The sequence below is a fragment of the Neopelma chrysocephalum genome, unplaced genomic scaffold, assembly GCF_003984885.1.
Source record: "Neopelma chrysocephalum unplaced genomic scaffold, ASM398488v2 Primary Assembly neopelma1_96926, whole genome shotgun sequence".
Taxonomy (NCBI): domain Eukaryota; kingdom Metazoa; phylum Chordata; class Aves; order Passeriformes; family Pipridae; genus Neopelma; species Neopelma chrysocephalum.
In genome coordinates this window covers 490929-507445 of record NW_020925569.1, presented here as the reverse complement: position 1 = coordinate 507445, position 16517 = coordinate 490929, and positions in this window count along the sequence as shown.

The window sequence follows — 16517 nt, the reverse complement described above, 5'->3', positions numbered from 1 at the left end:
GGAGCACAGAGAGGTTTGCCGTTCCAGGTTGTGGGGGGGGAGAGGGAGGGGGGTACAAGGGAAGGGGGGGGAAGGAGTGGGGCAGAGTATCGTGCGGGCCGTGGGGGTCCTCCGACTGGCGGGAGGGAGAGCAGTGCAATCCTGTATGTAGTGCCACAGGTGAGCAGTGCACCTGAAGATACATGGTAACACAGTGGAGGAAGGAAAATGTCAGGGTGGATAGTGGGGTTCCTTTAGAGTGATGGGGGTCTCAGCCAGGCTGGGGCCTTGAAAGGCCTTGGATGCGTATGGGGGCACTTGCAAGAAATGTGGGTAGAGCTGTTCCCAAATCTTCATTCGCGAAGCCTAGCCATGATGATGATGGAGTCTTGGGACTTTTTTAACCACTCGTGGGATCCAGAGAAAGACTGCAGACCGCCACTCTCAACCAGACTGCAATCACCACTCTTGACCAGACCACAACAGCACTCTCACCAACAGGTTTTTCCCTCTCCTTTTACTTTGGACTCAGGGGGCCCAGCGAACACCACTCTGTTCATGCCCCAGGGTGCTGGGTTATACATTTGGGTTTTGTGGATTAAAACCAAACTGTTTGTCTGTATAATTATATTTATTGTAATATTTTATTAAATTTTTATTCTGACTTATAATCTCTCCTTTGAGTTGAGTTCATTTCCCCTGCCGGTTTACCTTTAAACCAGCACACACACATAACAATTACTTTGGAAGACAAATGCCATCACTCCAAATGTCCGCCCTTCCCCCTCACTGTGTATACTGAGGATGATGTCATATGGCATGGAATATCCCTTTGGTCAGTTTGGATCACCTGTCTCCTCCCAGTTTCCCATGCACCCTCAATTTCCTCACCAGTGTGGGAGTACAAAAAGCAGAAAAGACCTTGGCTTTGTATAAGCTCTGCTCAGCAATAAAAAAACCCATCTCTCTTATCATTACTGTGTTCAGCATGAATCCATAGCACAGCCCCATACCAGCCACTGTGGAAAATTAAGGGCTTGTTAGTTACTACTTGTGGAAGTCTATTGTAAAATTTAGGGACTTACTAGCTAACACTTTTGAGTCTAAATACTGGGCTGGTTGCTGGAGTTAAGGAAAGTATACAATAAAAGCACAAGAGTTCCCTGACACTTGGTCTGGTGCCTTGGTTCAGACTGATGAGAAATTACAATGAACATCACACCACATACTGATGGGTCATGACAAGGTCTGAACTGAAAAATGTTAATACTGATAGACCTGTTAATCTAGACACTCAAAAAGATCAGTCAGAAACCAGGCCTTTTATAGTTATGGGGTCTTCAAGTTATTATGAGCAGCTGCAAAACTATGGAACATAGAGACTAATGCCTCAAAAGTAGTTTCTTCTTGATAAGTTCGTATTTATTCAAAATATTGTAAGTCTCTAAAATATTGTGAATATACTACTCTTCTGAGTTGTCATATTGAAGACTAATGTACAGACATAATGCCTGGGAAAATTCTCCATTGTTGGAATTATTTTTGATTTTACAGGTATTCTGTTGCACAAAACCAAATTAGAAGTATTGTGATTTTATTAAAACTATGCTTTATAATAGTAACTGAAAGCTTTATATGTAACTATTATAATTACTGCTACACAGCAATTGTTAATCAATGTAAAATAATTTAAAATGCATCATGATATAAGCATTCCTATTAGTATTTCTTGTAGATTCTTTACAGATATAATGTAATTCATATTGCATTTTTACCTAAATTTAACACAGCAAAACTATGTTAACAAGACAGGTAGTATTGTCTGTTAAATAAATTTTTCTGTTCTGCAAGTGTTATTGCAAATATTCATGCTGATTTAAAACACTGTAGGAAGCGCTCCACCTATGATTTACACTTTATTTGGGGACTGTATATGAAGCAAGGATTAGAGGCCCTCTGTACTGGCATTTTCTTTGAATTTACTAAAGTCACAGGACAGATACCCTCTTCTGGAGAAACTAAAGGGCACTGACATGCAAATACACAACACAGGATTATGACTGGGGTTGATCCTGGCTTCATTTCATGCTAAAACTCTGTGTGTATCCAAGGGTATTTAATGTAATTGTAGCTGCAAAACCATCTTTGTAATCAGGGTTTTGTGAAAAGAATTATGTCATAAGTGTCCGCACCTGCAAACCTTAGTCCTCTTATGTGGCCAAGTGCCACGAGACATCAGGATTAATATTCAATTTCATAGTATATAACAAATTGAGTTTGACACTGGCAGCTAGTCTGACACTCATAATTCAAAGAAAAGTCCTAAAATGAAGTGAAAAATTACCTAAAGCATGAAGTGATTATAGTATAATGCCATGGGTACATCTTTCTCATTCTCTGTAAATACAGAATTACTAATAAAAAACACCTTTGGTGTAGGTTATAGGTGTATAATATGACACAAGCAGTGCCGACAGAAAGAGACCTGGGGGTCGTGGTCAATGGCAAGTTGAATATGAGTCAACAGTGCCCTGGCAACCAGGAGGGCCAACCGTGTCCGGGGGAGGCATCAGGCATCACCAGCAATTCAGTCGAGGGAGGGGATTGTTCCTCTCTGCTCTGCACTGGGGTGGCCTCACCTTGAATATTGTGTGCAGTTTAGGACAAAACAATGTGGGGAAGATATTAAGCTCTTAGAGAGCATCCTCAGGAGGGCAACGAAGATGGTGAAGGGCCTTGAGGAGAAGCCGTGTGAGGAGCGGCTGAGGTCACTTGGTGTGTTCAGCCTAGAGAAGAGGAGTCTGGAGGAGACCTCATTGCAGTTACAACTTCCTCGTGAGGGGAAGAAGAGGGATAGGCACTGATCTCTTCTCTATGGTGACCAGTGACAGGACCTGAGGGAATGGGCTGAAGTTGTGTTGGTGAAGATTTAGGTTGGATGTTAGAAAAATGTTCTTCACCCAGAGGGTTGTTGGGCACTGGAAGTGCCCCAGGGAAGTGGTTTGGGAGCCCCGAAATCCAATTCCCGAGTCCAAACCCCCCTCCTACATCTCAACCCAGTGTGAGATGGGTTTTCCAGTCACCACACAAGACTCAAAATGAGGGGAAGGGAATATATTACAATGCACTGTACAAATAAATATTATAATACATCATATACAATCATAACTATCTTTTCTATGATAAAGCAGTATTTACAATGGATAATCTCTTCTTCCTCCAAATAAAAGTCCAGGAGTGAAGAAGGAAGAGATCCTTTCCACTGTCAGAGCAGCAGTCTCTCTAGGGCAGCAGGCTCTCTTCTTCCATGTAGCAGCTGTAGCTGGATCTCTGCCAATACACACAAGGGGGGGGGGTGTCTCCAAGCTCCTCTCGGCCCTTCGACTCCAAGTGAGGGTCTTCTCTTCTGTGGGCTGTGTTTACCAGGACAAAGGTCACTTCACCACGTCATATCACGAAGCGCAGGGGTCTTCGTGACGGTCCCTATCTTCCGGGGATTCAAATTCCCCTACAGAGCTCCTGTGCTCTGCTTAACAGCAGCGGGGGGGCGGAGCCCTCCTCCACATTCCATTCTGCATCTCTGTCCAGCTCTGGGATGCTTTGAGCTTCTCAACTCCTCTCTTTTCGGTGCTGTAGCACTCCAAGACTCTTCTCAAGTAAGAGTCCATCTCCCTCCACCTAGGAGGGGTCTCAAAAGGAGTTTGGGAGTTTTGGTTTTTCAGTTCTTACCCAAACTTTGTCTCTGTAGAGCTTCGTTCTGCTCTCTCTCTCTCTCTATTAGACATCTCTGTGTCTTTCTGCTCGGCTGCATTTGCCTGTTTGCTGCTCCTTATCTTCTGGCTCTTTGCCACTGCTCTCTGTACGCTGCTGTCTCTGCCGCTGCTCCGTCTGCCCACTCATGGTGGAGAAAACTCCTTCAGCTTTCTAGCTACAGATTCTTAGCCCAGTTTAACACTGTTCCAAGTCCCTGTAAGTCCCCCAGCCGGGGGCTGGGGGGAGCCCAGCCCCCAGTGGGGCTCTGGGCCCCTCAGCTCATGGCTTAGAACATGGCCACCTCTCCCACAACAGCTACAACTATAACCTTCTTTTCTGGTCTGAGTGTGATATGTTTATATTTTGCAGGAGCACTCATTGGCTTAACCCCAAGGGTCACCACCCTCTGGGGGTTACCATTTTTTTTAACTCCAGGGGGAAAACTGTTTCCCCCCACCACAACACTCCACCCCCTGCTCCCGCGGAATCTAAACATATCACAACAATTTGAAAAACTCTAATCAACATGCAATTTTCAACAAACTAAAATATAATCAAAATCTCTCTACTACACATCAATATAGCATTGTTACAACTTTACTCTGAGTGCTATATCACTACAGCTTTACTTTCTCTACAATGATACAGTCTGTGTTTTGTCTGGAAACTCTTTCTGTTATCACAAGCATCATGGCTCTTATCTCTTTATCTTGGTGGAACCTCCAAAGTTGTGGTGGTTTTAGAGCCCCAAAATCTAATTCCTGAGTCCAAACCCCCCTCCTACATCTCAACCCAGTGTGAGATGGGTTTTCCAGACACCACACAAGACTCAAAATGAGGGGAAGGGAATATATTACAATGCACTGTACAAATAAATATTATAATACATCATATACAATCTTAACTATCTTTTCTATGATAAAGCAGTATTTACAATGGATCAAATCTCTTCTTCCTCCAAGTCAGTTTTCGGCCGCCCCCGGTCAGCTTCGGCAGGGCAACTCCCGAGCCCTTTGGCCCATCTCCAATTCTTGCCTGGGATTCTTCTCCCTGGCAACCAAGCCTCCTCTGGCCCGTCTCTTGGCTCAGCTTCAATGCTGAACCTCTCCTCCACTTTCCAGCGGAGGGAAAGGAAAAGCCCCCCCTCCACAGCTTAACTGTAGAAAGGAGGGGGGAGAGGGCTCGGCTGCAAAGCCTGCCTCTCTCCTCTTACCTCAGGTCAGGTGCTGTGAGTCTCTTCCCTCACTGCACACACTCAAAATGCTGCCTCTAACTCTGCTCTGGCCTAGGCAGAGTTGGGGGCCACAGGGCTCCCCTCTTCCCCCCCTGGGGCGGGGGGGGGGCAGAAGGAGCCCAGCCACCTCTGGCCTTCCACACCTACACTCAGCAGACAGCAACAACAGAACTTGCCAACCACTTCCGGTGCTGAGTATGTATGATTTTTCAGCAGAAGCGAACAACATGAATGGAGATTGGCTCTTCAGAGAACACTGCCCTGGCACCAAACACCTCTGAGCCCCCTTCTCTCGAGGGGGGCCAGTCTCAAACTATGACACCAGGGAAGTGGTCACAGAACCAAGCCTGACAGAGTTCAGGAAGCCTTTGGATGATACTCTCAGGCACATGGTGTGACTCTCAGGGATGGTCCTGTGCAGGGCTAAGAGTTGGACTTGATGATCCTTGTGGGTCCTTTCCAACTTGGCGTATTCTTTGATTCTGTGATTCTGTCAAAACAAGATACAGGAGATTTCACTTTCCTTGTATGAGTAATGATAATCTTAGGAGACATCATACAATAATTCATCCAGGATTTGATGAAAGAGGGGATTAAACTTAAAAGGTACTCTAAAATGTCCTTAGAAACAGCAGAAAGTCCTTCAACCCGGGCAGCAGGAAAGTCCTGCATATTTTTATACTGAGGAATATCAGCATTTTAACCAAAAGTGTCATGGTGTTTTGTTTGAGTGCATGTGCATGTGTGCATGTTCCTGCGACTGGGTGCGACAATTTATTACTAAGACTAGAACAATGCCATCTATTTCAGTCTGACTACTGTAATGATTGAGTAAATGATTTTTCTAGAAGTTTGTGTTGGCATGATAGAAAATATCAGTGTAAAATAGAATTATAACTAGAAATGGATTGTTTGTTTTACATCTAGTTTTAAAAGAATACTGATTGTCAGGCTTTGCTATAAGCTATAGCTGTGTTGCATTCATGGTCAACATAAATATTTATTGCAACTGAACTGAAAATCTGCAAGCCATGGGAAAATTAGGTAAGTGCCCAAGCTCTGTTCACAGCTCCTCCAGTACTTGAGAATCTGTTCTACAAACTAGGACTTTGGTGTTTTTTTAAATTGTTGAATCTAACTTGAAGGATTTTTGAGGATTATTGCAAATAAGTGACTTTGAATCTATAGCACTAGCTATTGTTCTGTCTATAGCTCTAGTTCTTTAAGTTAGTTTGACATCTGATAAAATGCTTAAATGTCCTTCTATTCCCCCTCTGGTTAAACACTTTAAAGGATAACTGAATGACATAAGATGCCCTACAAGGCTCAGAAGGCTTGTATTTTGCTGTAGAATCCCAGCACTAAGAAGTCTAGAAAAGGGTTATTAAATCTTGTCAACACCTGGTAATAAGTTTGCATTTCAACAAACATCTTTTGGCATTTCCAATGGCTTATCAGGAAAGGAGTTTAAATATCATGAAAATGTATAATAAGATTGGAGTTTTATATAAGTCTCACCGCCAAGATGTTGGCCCAAGAGACATTATGAAAATATGTAGAATTGTAAATACATGAGCAGTAGCTGCTCTACAGAAAGAACAGAAAGAGTTCTAAACAAACCTATAATCATTAGAGACCCAACAAAGGGAAAAAAAGGGAAAACGCGAAACACTAAAAGCACATGTTAATGTCATTTATTGGCAGAAACTTTTGTTAATGAAACACAAGCAACAAACAAGTTTTCAGAAATCATTCTCAATTAAAGTAAGTATAGGACATCATGATCTGTCTAAACACAATATAAGGAGGAACAGAAAAAGTTACATTTAAAGTGTATATATATATATATTAAATTTTTATGTTCAAAATCTCTATGTCAAAGTTGCCTTACTTCAGGCTGATTTTTTTTTAAGTTGATTTCTACTCCTCCATGGCATGGTGCAGGTAGAGAAAAGATTACAGATGATAAAATAAGGGTGAGTAGTTTTGAATACCACAGAAGTAGGAGAGTATACTTGTTCCATTAAAAATAAAAGAACCATCAAAAACAAAACCAAAAAACTAAAACAGTTAGGAAAGAGAACTGACCATACATAACAAAGACAGTGGAGAAATCATTTGACAAATAAATTCAAAACCCCTATCTTCTATAGAATAATAAAAATCTCTTATTCTCTTAAAAACCTGTTACATTATTCTCCTCTGGAATTCAAATTTAATTCTGCAATTAGAGGGCAACACTTCAAGGTTCAATTGTTAATCTGTTTTCATCAAAAACTATATGAAAAAGAAACAAAACCATCTTGAGTATTCTTTTTTCACTTCACACAATAAACCCCCTAGGTAAAAGCAGCTTTCTCATCTTCTGTGAAGTGCCAAGAAACATGCAGAAATTCTAGGTGAATGAGTATAGTATCAAACACAACTTGTAGTAAGAACAAGTCTTTGCCAGGCAACAAATGGATAACACAAGTAAAAAAACACCTTTTTTTTTAGATATATGAATAAATTTTATCTCCAGCTATTACATATAGTGCTTTATTTCGGTGAAGCTTCTCTTTTGGAGAGTCTGAATTTCCATGCTTGGAAAAAAAATTGTATGTGATTTGATTGGCAAGGCCACATCTCAAATCCTGTGATCAGTTTTGGGCCCCTCACAACAAGAAAGACATTGAGGTTCTGGAGCTTGTCCAGAGCAGGACAATGGAGCTGATGAAGCCTCTGGAGCACAAGTCCTATGAGAAGTGGCTGAGGGAGCTGGGTTGTTTAGCCTGGAGAAAAGGAGGCTTAGAGGAGACCATATTGCTCTGTACAATGACTTGAAAGGAGGTTGTGACAAGACAGGGGTTGGTCTCTTCTCCCAAGTAACAAATGACAGGATAAGACAAAATGGCCTTAAGTTGCACCAGGGGAGGTTTAAATTGGCTATTAGGAAAAATTTCTCCCCAGAAAGGGTGGTCAGGGCACAGACTACCCAGGAAAGTGGTTGAGTCACCATCCCTGGAGGTATTTACAGGGTGTGTAGACATAGCACTTAGGGACTTTGTTTATGGGTGCTAAAGCAGAAAATGAGGCTGCATACAAAGAGTTTCATTTTGGGACTTGTCCACTGACACTTTTTGGGATTTCCCTTTTATTCATATTCTCCTGTGAACAGCACTCGGTGTTTTTCTTTTAATCAACCAGAATTCCCAGGATGGCCCCAAACCAGTGCCCTGATCCCACACATTTGCACTTGCGTCATGTGGTGGTTGTGTTCAGCCACCAGAGAAAAACACATGCTTATCATGCAGGCTGTTTAAAGTTGCTTTCCACTTTCAGAAATAACATTCTCTCTCTCAAAGCACTTAGCCAAGGCCAATCTTCCCTTTTGATTCCGATTAACTAAATGCAGGTGTAGAGTAACTCAACTGGTTCCCACATTGTTTAGTGGTGGACTTGACAGTACTGGGTTAATGTTTGGACTTCAGGATCTTAAAGGTCTTTTCCAACCTAAGTGATTCTGTATTGTGTAAGAAATGCATTTGGCAAATTCTATTCCCATGTTTTCAGGGGTGTAGGTGTGCATGGATAAAATTTCTCAGAAACATTAAATAGGGACTAATGGGGAATGTTTCTGTTCTGAATAAAGAGGTCATCACATTGTAACTAACATAGAAATTAGTACAATAAATCACAAAAATGAAAATATACTGAGGAGGAGTTTGTTGGTTTGTTTTGGTTAGCTTTTTTCCTAGTAGAATTCTTTGCTTACCTGTCAGTTATTTCCTCTGAAAGCATACATACTTACCTAGGCCTGACTTCTTGTCACAGGTAACAACAGCCATTATTTTACTGCTGATGCACATAATTTCAGCTTGATACCTTACTTCTATATATGAGTTACTGTATCTTTTAGTGAATACTTAAAGTGATGGAGAATAAAGTGAGGTCAAAGCAGTTCAGCTTTGTTCTTCCAGTAGGAAAATTTCCTCAATCAGTATATAACAACCAGCATACATATAAGGTATGCATTATATAATTAGATCAATCCTTCAGAACTTTTTTAATTCCTGTATTAGTAGCAGAATCTCAAGAAAATTTTCTGTGGCAGCATGACAGTTCAGATGACCATTTAATTAGGTAATATCTTCTCTCTGTTATTTGTGTTTCCCCTCATTGTAGATACAAATATGAGGGGTGTCTGTTTCAGTACAATCATATTCATCTGTTTAATCATAGTCAACCATTTATCTACTCTTATTACTAATACTTTTTTTTAAAGTATTGTCAAAATAACATTTTTTTGCTAAATACAGCCTATCATATCTATTGAAGTAACACCAAAATTGTTTAAATGAGCCTATTTTATAAAATATTTCATGTCATTCAATATGTCATTATTTATAACCCCAGAAATCTGAGCACTGACATATCAAATAGATTTCTGAACTATTCATTCAGGCTTTGATATGACCTATATACCAAACCAGCCCATTTTTCCTTTCTTTTAGTTAGCTAGTCTCTCTAATTCATTATGTGGACTCCTGGGACTGCTCATTCTGTTTCTTTATGGAGAATCTGGAGGGTTTTATTGCTTCAGAAATGACACTTGACTATGCAATTCCTCAGCCTGCCTGTAACAAATCTCAGTTCTGCTGCATTTCTATAATTTTTTGGTCTAATCAGCACTACTTCTGATAGTACTGAAACAGCACAAAAAGATTGTTTCCTATCATTCACCAATGGTAAACACTGACATTCTCACAAGACATTCTGCTTGAGTCAGGTTAGTTTTACCCTGCAGCTGTGTTGCTGCAATAGTGAAAATGTGGAGATATCAAGTGTAAATCTGACTACACATCAGTTAATTATATTTCAACATTGCTAAATTATCATATTTTTTGTAAATTATTCCCTCTTTGATACAGAACTGATCAGAAGTAAAGAGGTCACCAGATTATCTGAAAGTGAAATGGGCAAAAGATAGAATCACAGAATGAAAGAATGTAACAATTTGGAAGGAACCCATGAAGATCATCTTGTCCACATCCTGGCCCTGCACAGGACCATCTTGTTACAATCTGCTTAAATATTGCAGAAAGAACTTTTGGGTTCAAATATTCCCTTGAGCAAAATTAAAACTCATACGACTTATCTGTTGATACCAAAACCGTTTTTATAAATTGCTAAGAGATGCAAAGAGAAAGAGGAAAAATAAGAAAAGGTTGGAAAATGCTAAGATTACTTTTAGAAGCAGAGAAAAGATTACCACCAAACTACCTTTTCCGTTGAACTGGTCTGGAGAGGGGGGGGAGAGAGAGGAAAGCAGTTTTCTGCCTTTTTTTTTCTCTGTCTCTGCCGTTTTTCGGTGTTATCTCTTTAGCCGCAGGGGGTCTCTCACAGCTTCAATCCTCTGGAATGCAGCCAGGATGTGGGCTCCGCAGCTCACACTGGCTATGTCCCAGGCTGTGTAGAGGCCCCGGTCCCGCCGTACCTCTCAGAAATATGGTCAGGGTGGCACGGTGGGTCTCAGTCCAGTCCACTTCAAGACGGCAGAGGTCCAGTCTTCTGGTGACGGGCAGGCAGCTTATGGTAGCAGGAAAAAAGGTGAGGGCGAGGCGGGGGAGAAACTCTCAGCTGCTACAGCCAAATGTCTTTCCCACTCCTCTTTCCCTGCTTTTGCCAAATTTCTCTTCAGCTTTTATAGTGTTCAGAGGAGGTTCTTATGTGGTGTCTCGGCACGTAGCCGTGTTCAGATGTTTGAAGAGATATGATAACCATGAACAATAACAGGATCTTTTGACAGGAAGACTCCAGGGGGAAATTCTGGTGAGAACTTCTGGTGGAAAACTGACACAGAAGTTTTGGTAGGAAGTTTCTGACAGGCAGAAACAATGGCGAAACATAATTATTGGCATTTGTATGTTATCTGTCTGTTACATATCCCCAAGAGTCACACCATGTGCCTGAGAGCATCATCTAAACGCTTCCTGAACTCTGTCAGGCTTGGTGCTGTGACCACTTCCCTGGGGCACTTCCAGTGCCCAACAACCCTCTGGGTGAAGAACATTTTTCTAACATCCAACCTAAATCTCCACCAACACAACTTCAGCCCATTCCCTCAGGTCCTGTCACTGGTCACCATAGAGAAGAGATCAGTGCCTATCCCTCTTCTTCCCCTCACGAGGAAGTTGTAACTGCAATGAGGTCTCCTCCAGACTCCTCTTCTCTAGGCTGAACACACCAAGTGACCTCAGCCGCTCCTCACACGGCTTCTCCTCAAGGCCCTTCACCATCTTCGTTGCCCTCCTGAGGATGCTCTCTAAGAGCTTAATATCTTCCCCACATTGTTTTGTCCTAAACTGCACACAATATTCAAGGTGAGGCCACCCCAGTGCAGAGCAGAGAGGAACAATCCCCTCCCTCGACTGAATTGCTGGTGATGCCTGATGCCTCCCCCGGACACGGTTGGCCCTCCTGGTTGCCAGGGCACTGTTGACTCATATTCAACTTCCTGTCAACCAGGACCCCCAGGTCCTCTTCTATGAGGCTGCTCTCCAGCACCTCTTTTGCCTTGGTCCATACGTCCAGGGTTGCCCCATCCCATGTGCAAAACCTGACAGATGTCATTCATTTGATAATACCATACTCTTTCTCAAGAGGATTCAGCTTTTACAAGGAGAGGAAAAGAGAAAAAGTGAAAATTTTATTGAAAGATCACAATAAACCATACAATGCTGTTGTATTTTCACTTATAGGTAATGCATTAATACTGTTGGTTCATGCTGGACATGAATATTTGAGAAATTTTCTGCATAGTCTTTATCCTCACAAACTTCTCTGACACCCCCAGTCAGTCTGTTCTCTGATTTCAATTACCTCTTTTTTCAGTGATTTTGTGTAGAGATTATGTCAAGAAGATGTCAGCTATTTGAGGAGGTTCTATTCAGGAAAATTTGTTTACTTGTCTGTGACGCCAAAACCTATAGTTTAATTCAACCACTTACAATAAAATAAAGAAGGGGGGAAAAAGAGGGAAAGAAAAGAAAAATAAAAAAAAAGAAGGAAAAAAGGACAAGAATGCGTATGTCTAACCTCTACAATTTGGTACAAGTTCACTAGATTTCCTTCTTTCTGTCAAAACCACACAGGTTTCCACCCACTAATAGATCAAATTTCTGAAAGAGTAGACACTGATATTGCAAGATTAATTTCCTCTCATTTATTTCTGCAGATCTACCAGAACGTATCTCAGCCTCTTGGAAACAGAAAATTCTTCAACTTCTCAAACTTCTGACTGTCTGATGTGCCCATGTTGCTGAAAACTAACTCAAAAAGCTATGCTTACGTGCAATTGGGAAATGTTTTAAATCCTCCTTTTTGTTTAGCTGGGTGGTAGTTACGTTTGACCTAGCAAAGGATAGTCAGAAGTAATTTTCAGTGAATATCTTGTAAAAAAGTCATAAAATAACTACAGGTAGTTCCCTCTTTCTTCTGTTTGCACCTTGTTATTCCTCAAGAGCAGAAGCACACATAATCATATACTGCTCTCTTCCTCTGATCAGGTTTTTTGTTGTTGTGACTCCTTAAAGATGAACATAATCTTCAAATCAGGAGGGTACCTACTAAAAGGACCAAGAAATTGTGGTCTGTAGAAACCAGGAAGAGAGTGGATATTTTGGGTTTGAGTAGAGGTAGGAAGTGGAAGCAAACTTTTAGATGTTTCATAGCCTTGTATTTTATGATGTGCTTTACATGGAAGCAGTTGGTTGAATAAAAAACATGACGAGTATAGGAGTGGGGTAGATGATGCTTTAGAAAAGAACACGAGCAAAAATGTATCGGCATAGGTTCAATGGGGAAGTAACTTCAGTTTTTATATTTTTAAATGTTTGGGGGTTTTTTGATGGCTTAGAGTGGTTTTTGGGCTGATGGAGAGATAACTTCAAGACGGAATACTTGATAACAATAATATTGCAGTTTCACTCCCAAATTACACACACAGTTTCTTAACTATTTCTAGCTAAGAATATGTTCTTAACTATTATGAGTGAGAGCGGTGGTAGAAGAGCATAAGAAATCCTGCTGTCATTCACTCAAGAAGTACTAAAAGATGAGAAATCTTACTTTTTTCTGAGCTTTCACAGAGTGTGGTCATTTTAACCTGTGAAAAATGGACACAGGATTTTTATTTGGCAGTAGTTTATATCCACTTTTCTTAGGAGCAAACAGCTATGTAAGATACAGACATTCAAAGAGAAGCAGACTCCAAATGTTATGCATATTGCAAAATTAGGAGATTAAAATAAACTCGATTTTGCACTGACAGCCATGTGTGGCTTTCTCTTTAGGGTGGTTGGTTTAGTTTCTATTTGTTTTGCTATTCTATTGTTTTGCTATTTTACACTGTGATAAAGTTTTACTTTAGCTGACTTTTTAATTTTCTTTCCTACTTTGTGTACTTTGTGCACTTTGTGCACGTCATTGCTCAGTAACTCACTGTAGCTGCACTCCTTAAAAGGAATAGACTCAGACAAACTTTCTTACTGGCCCAAACTAGTCTGACAGGTTCAATGACCCCAAATACTGGTGCAGTGAAAAATATCTGAGATTCAACTACCTTCCAAGTACATTTTATGTAAAGACTCTTATCCTTCAACAGAAAGGCTTGGGTTAAAGGATATGAATTAAAAGTAACACTCAGAATGTGAGCAATTAATTGTATGAAAATCACAAACCAGTCTAATTCTCAAAAGGCAAAACTAGTTCTTGCAGTAAGAATGCTTTGAAAACAACCAGCAGCAGCCCAGGTTTCTTTCTAACAGATGTCTGAGACTTACCATAGCCAAATTTTGCAAATTTAGTTGCGTGGCAGCTAATCTAATCTGGCAGTGTTAAGTTACCCCCTATCCTAACACTGCAAACAAAAAAAGAAATTATGAGAGTGAAATAAAACTGCTGGTGTACCTTATCTCATGAAGGAAATAGAAAATAGGTCACGGATGACCAAATGAGGAAGCAAGCGAATTTTCATATTATCGTTCATGTAAGTGGAAAGATAAGACAGGGACTTCTCTCTTAAATCCTAAAGGTTTGACCACATAGGAAAATTTTTCCAAGTAACTCCCCACGTGCATGCTGCTGTTAAGATGTACTGATGCTCTGTTTTGTAAAGGTGTACTTGAATAAAGGAGCCAATGCACATTAACGACAAATCCACAATCCTGATGTATGAGAAAAGAATTCCCATCTTTTTACTCTTAAACTCCCTAATTAGGACTAATGTTACACAAATATTTCAGTATCTACAGATAAATTAAAACCACCATCTCCTGTTTAAGCAGTCTTCTGTCAGATTTTGTGCATATTTTGCGGTGCTGGTAAAGACACATTAAATAATGGCAGGTTCAAAGAGGGACTTAAAAATATATTGGATTAAATATTGCTTGGGGAAAAACACACATTTCTGTTGCTGACAAATACAATGAAGTTTTACACATTTACTTATCTTTTATTGGGTAGTCTAAACTTCACTAAAAATAATGCATTACCTCCCACAAAAGCCTGTTTGGATGGACTGTTTTTACTCCCTGAGCTCCACCAATTCTTTAGAAGGTAGGAGACTGATTCCACAGGATCACATCACGAGTATGGCAGAACTGGAATAGGAAGCCTGAGTATAATCACTGTTCTTCAGCTTATCATAAAGCACTCAGTAATATTTAGGCAAATGTTTTAGAAAATTTATCCGGGTGTTTACTTGTGCTGACTGATGGCAGTGTTTAATTAATTAAACTAAAGCTGATAGTAGCACAACAGCAGCACTGTTCCAGTCTTCTGGTGTTTCTCTCAGAGTTTACAGTTTATTAAAATTTCACATCAAACAGAACAAGATCTCTTTGGAATTTTTGGCTGCAGGTTATCTGTGTTTGTTTTAATTTCTACTCAATATTATTCACCACTATCCCTAGTGACTAGTGGATTAGCAAGTATTTAATCATACTAATTTGACAGCACCTTGCTATGTTCCCTTCAGACATATACCAGATGTGGTAAGCTATCTGCTATGCCTGCTTCCTAATTTTTTCATACTTACGTTTTATTATTTGGGTAAAACAATGTAGGACCTATAACATTGTTAATGCACTTGAAAATATCTGTCTTTTTGGTGCTACATTATCCTTAAGAGCTGTTGGTATTTAAACTGCCTTTTAACAATTTTTGTACTCCCTACTTTTGAATTCTGATGATTTATGACTAAATTTTTTTCCTGTATGTTGTATTTCCTTTCTCTTCGCTACTGGTAAACATGAACTTACAGCAATACCTGTCTTGTTACTGAATCTTCATTATTGATCTAATAAATGTCTTAAAAGTTGTGGTCTTTCTTTGCAGAACTCTGTGCTTCCTTTTTTCCATATCTCACTTAAAATTTTCCCAAGCTTTCATAAATTGTCACTTTCGAAGTACCAGGTACACAGATTAGTTCCAGGAACTCTCCTCTTTTGCCAGTAATGAATACCAGGTACTGGGATTGTTCAATCTGGAGAAAAGGAGGCTCAGGGGAGACCTTACCACTCTTAACAACTAATTAAAAGGAGGTTGTAACGCATTGGGCGTGAGGCTCTTCTCCAAGGTAACAGGCATTAGGACAAGAGGAAATGACTTCAAGTTGTGCCAAGGGAGGTTAAGAGTCGATATTAGGGAAAATTTCTTCACTGGAACAGACTGCCCAGTGAAGTGGTTGAGTCACCATCCCTGGAGAAATTTAAAAGCTGTGTATTTGTAGCACTGATGGATGCAGATTAGTGGTGGACCTGGCAGTTGGACTCGATGGTTGGGTTTATGATATTAAGGGTCTTTTCCAACCTAAATGATTACAATTCTAAATGGTATGAACTTTCTGAAGAGATACATACAAAAGTGCATACATACCTAGTTGATAGCTGATGTTTACTGTGTAGTCATGTTAAGTAAGCATGACTAAAGGACCCAGCTCATTGCAAGGACAGACCCCAGCAGGAGAAACAAAGGACACCCCTGAACTGATGAGAGAAGGCCGGCACCCCAGCCCTTAAAACAATTCTGCCAAACCCTGCTGTTACCTTGCAACACAGTGCAGTACCTGCAGCCAGACAGATGCTGGGGATGTTTCACTCAAGACAGCAGCTGATGGACAGTAGCAGCACCATAGATGAGGAAGGTATTTTGCAGAGTAGCAGTGTGTGTGTGTCTGTGTATGTGTCTGTGTATATGTCTGTGTATGTGCATCTATGCATGTGTGTGTGTGTGTACGTGTGTGCATGTGTGTGTTTGTGGGTGTCTGTGTGTGTGTCTGTGTGTGTGTACGTGTGCGTGTGTGTCTGTGTGTGTCTCTGTGTGTGTCTCTGTCTCTGTCTCTCTGTGTGTTTGTGTGTGTGTCTGTATGTGTGTATATGTGTGTCTGTGTATGTGTGTGTGTGTGCGTCTGTATGTCTATGTGTGTCACTGTGCATGTATGTGTGTGTGTGTTTGTGTATCTATATGTGTGTGTCTGTGTGTCTCTGTGCGCATGTGTCTCTATTTGTGT